Here is a 4,333-nt window from a genome sequence, read left to right as displayed (position 1 = left end):
AGAAAAGGGAGTATATACATTTGACGTAGAAACTGTACATTGGAGGAGGTTGGGTGGGGGGGGGGGGTTGGGTACATTGGGATATTGACAACCATACTGGGTAATTTACATTGGAGGTGGTTGGGGGGGGGGGGGGGCACACTGTATAAACAAGTAAAACTGTACATTGAGGGGGGGGGGGGGGAGGAGACACTGTACAAACAAACTAAATTGTACATTGGACTATTGACAAAACCATACTAGGTAAATGACTGTACATTGGAGGGGGTTGGGTTAGGATATTTACAGGGGCCAGTGTTGAATTGCAGTCTCCCGTAGGTGTCCCTTGAGAGAGGTTTTGAAAGTGGGTAGTGATCCACATTCCTTTACAGCTTTGGGTAGGGCGTTCCACATTGATGTGGCATAATTGCGAAACGTGTTTAGTCCCTTATTTGAGCCGAATCTGGGTTTGACATGATTTGTGGAGCTCCCTCTGGTGTTGTGATCGTGGTATTCACTGACCTTTGGGAAGTATTTTGACATGTACATGGGTACCTTGGTCGTGTAGTGTATCTTGTAGACCAGGCCCATTGCAAGTTGCTGTACTCTGTCGTCTACTCTAAGCCATCCTAGGTTGTCAAAGTGGGCAGGGGTGAGGTGGGTTCTAGGAGTAAGGTCAAGCAGTAGTCTGACCAGTTTGTTTTGAGATGTTTGTAATTTTGTTTTTAGCGCCTTTGAGGTGCTTTGGTACCATGAGGTGCAAGCATAGTCGTAGTACCCCTGAATGAGTGCTCCTGCCAGAGTCTTCAGGGTATTCTTGTTTACCAGAGAGGAGATCCGGTACAAGAATCGAGTTCGTTGGTTGACTTTTTTTATTACATTGGATGCCATTTTGTCACAGGAGAGATTAGCCTCTAGGATGGAACCCAGGTAGGTAATTTCATCTTTCCTTGTGACAATATTGTCACCCACTGTAACTGAGAAGCCGTCGGTCTTGCTGAGTTTGTTATTTGAACCGAAGAGAATGGACTCTGTTTTGCCCATGTGTAATGATAGTTTGTTATCAGCGAGCCATATGCAGATTCTGCCTAGTTCCGAGCTGAGGGTTTTTTCAACCTGTAACTTGTTCTTGTCAGAGACCAGCAGGGCTGAGTCGTCCGCAAACAGGAACAAGTTGCAGTCACAAGCTGACGACATGTCATTTGCATAAATTAGGAACAGTAGCGGTCCTAGTATGCTTCCTTGTGGAACACCACAGCTCACTGTGAGGGGGGGGGATAGGGTACCGTTTACCTCCACCATCTGTTCCCTCCCCTCAAGGTAGGATTGCATCCAGCTCACTGATAGACTATCAAAACCAATTCACCCTCGCAATTTTGAAGTCCTTGGGGACGTGTCCCTGTTTTATGGAGAGGTTTATTATGTGTGTGATGATTGGGGTGATGGCGGCTGCTGAGTCTCTGAGGAATTTGGAGGGGATGTTGTCATGGCCAGTGGCCTTGTTAGGTTGGAGGGCGCTCAGTTTATTGAGTACCTCATCTGTTGTAGTTATACAAGGACGGTAAGGACCCTACCAAGGGCCAATCGTATAGACCCATCTCTTTATTAAACCTTTGTATATTAACAACAAATTTGGCCAGACGGGTTAACAAAATCATAACTCATGTGATACACGCAGATCAGAGCAGGTTTCTATAACTTGCCATTACTATGGTGACAACATACGTACTCAATATCTATCTAGGTCGTCCTGGGACAGGCCCTCCATCGGTGCTTCCAGTCATCCCGATCCTCAATGCATCCGGCTAGCTCGCCGGTACTTCCTGCTCCCGCATCTCTCTTGAGTATGTCCACGTATGTTAGTGTGGGACGTCCTCATGATCGATGCCCGTGTGTTGGCTCCCACAGCACAAGTTTGCTGGCGGCTCTTGGTGTCTCTGGCAGTGACCTGCCAGCATCATTCTCCTGACTGCCACTTTCTCGCTCACCCATACAAGTTTGTGTTGGCAACATGCTCATCCCCGTTGATGTTAAGCACTACACGCATCATTCTGGTGTAGCACCCATCCAGGGACTTCTGCAGGGTGGGCTTCAGGGTCCAGCATACACTGCCATACAGAAGAAGAGACTCCACTGTTGCATAGAAGCTGAGCTTGATTTGTCGGGGGAGGTTGGAGTTCCACAGAATAGGATAGAATGACCTAATCATTTACATTACATTTAGTAATTTAGCTGACGCTTTTATCCAAAGCGACTTACAAGTTCTGTATGACAAGTCATCAGGAAGGGCACAACTCTATCAGCTGAGTAACAATGTTCATCAAAGTGTTGAGTACTACAGTGTAGGTTAGCATATTAGGACAAGTGCATGACAGTAAGGTTAGTTAGGGTTAGATATATTTTTTTTTCATTTCAGATAATGGTTGAAGAAGTGCGTCTTTAGTCGACGGTGAATGATTGGACGGATTTCGGCTGTCCTAACTGTGGTGGGCAGTTCGTTCCACCATTATGGGGCAAGGACTGAGAGAAGGCGGCTTCTCCTTGATGACCCTCCCGGAGCTCGGATAGGAGTGGGTCTGAGACGGCCAGAATTTTTTTTTGCCGCACGGTATGCCAGGCCGAGGGCCTCGAAGCAGATTCGTGCGGCAATGGGGAGCCAGTGCAGGTCCCTAAGAAGTGGGGTGACATGGGCTGACTTCGGTAGGTTTGAGATCAGGCGGGCCGCTGCATTCTGAATGAGTTGAAGAGGCTTGGTGGCAGTGGCCGGGAGCCAGCAAGCAGTGCGTTGCAGTAGTTGAGGCGGGAGATGACTGTTGATTGGACGAGGAGTTTGGTGGCTTCTTTTGTCAGGAAGGGGCGGATCCTTCTGACGTTGCTCAGGAGTAATCTGCAGGTTCTGGTTGTCGCTGCGATGTAAGCGGAGAAGTTCAACTGGTGGTCGAGGACACCAAGTTTCTTGGCGGTCGGGGACGCGGTCACAGCTGCATTCTCGACTGTGATGGAAAGGTCAGGGAGGATTTGGCCGGCAGGTGGAGCAATTCTGTTTTGCTTAGGTTCAGTTTGAGGTGGTTGGTCGTCATCCAGGCGGAGATGTCGGATAGACAGGCCAAGATCCGCTCAGAGACTTGGATTTCTGAGGGAGGGAAGGAGGGGAAGAGTTGAGTATCATCGGCATAGCAATGATACGAGAAGGCATGAGACGTGATGTTACCCAGATATTTAGTGTAGAGGGAGAAGATAAGGGGTCCTAGGACAGAGCCCTGGGGACACCCGTGCACAGGGGGTGGGTGGCCGACAGGCTCCCAAAGATAGAATGTGCAATGCTCTTTGTCGACACCCAGAATGCATTTTATTGCATATCCTGGCCCTTTTTATTTCAGACACGTTTAAATTGTGGGCCCAGCTTACTCAAATGTATTAAAGCACTCTATTCAAACCTGCATCAGAGATGATAGGAACATAAAGGAAATCATGATCGGAGAGGAAGAGCATAAATTATCTTTATATGCAGATAATGTCCTGCTATATTTGTCCCACAACAGTAGCCTACTTCATCAAAAAAAGATTATAGATCACTTTGGCTTTTATTCAGGTTATACAATAAATGTAGACAAAGCGGAAGTCATGGACATTAGTTGTGGAATCTATGAGTGGGTTCAAATTGCCTATATGAGGGATTACATACCTATATTCCGCATTCCTTACAGCAATTACGTATATAGTGCTAATTATGACAAAATAATAATGTATTAAGAATGACCTGGAGTGGGGCGGCTAGGTGGTGTAGTGGGCAAGGCACTCGCCACCAACGCAGGAGACGCTGGGTTCGAGCCCAGCTCTCGGCGTTGCTACCAGCTTGGCTGGTCGTTCATACTTAAATAAGAACAACATTCTATTTGTTCACTTGCTTTAATAGGCGAAATGACAATAATCAAACAAGTCATGAGCCGGGGGAAACGTGTGTCTGTTTACATCATAGCAGTAGTCTAACTACTTCCCTTTCCGGTGCATGCACCAATATGTAACCGGAGTGCAATATTCCCTATCTCCTCCCGAGTCTTTAACACGACTACAATAAAGGCTAAAATAAAACAATCCTAGAATAGTAACACTGCAACAGCAAACAGTAAACAGCAGAGTCAAGTGCACCAGTTGCGAACCAACAAGTATAGCATACAACATGAGCACCACCCACGTAAAGTCAGTCCATAGAAAAGTCACTGTGCCAGGCGGGCACGCAGGTCGCCCTGGCAGACTGGCGTAATCCCAATGCCAGCGGCGACGCGACAACGTCCAGCGGCGGAAACAGAGCCACCGGGGCCACGGGGGCCGGCAGCGGGTCCCGAGCCGGTGT

The sequence above is a fragment of the Notolepis coatsorum genome (genome assembly GCF_963971535.1).
Source record: "Notolepis coatsorum genome assembly, chromosome: 3".
Taxonomy (NCBI): domain Eukaryota; kingdom Metazoa; phylum Chordata; class Actinopteri; order Aulopiformes; family Paralepididae; genus Notolepis; species Notolepis coatsorum.
Note: the sequence above shows the minus strand (reverse complement) of the source record.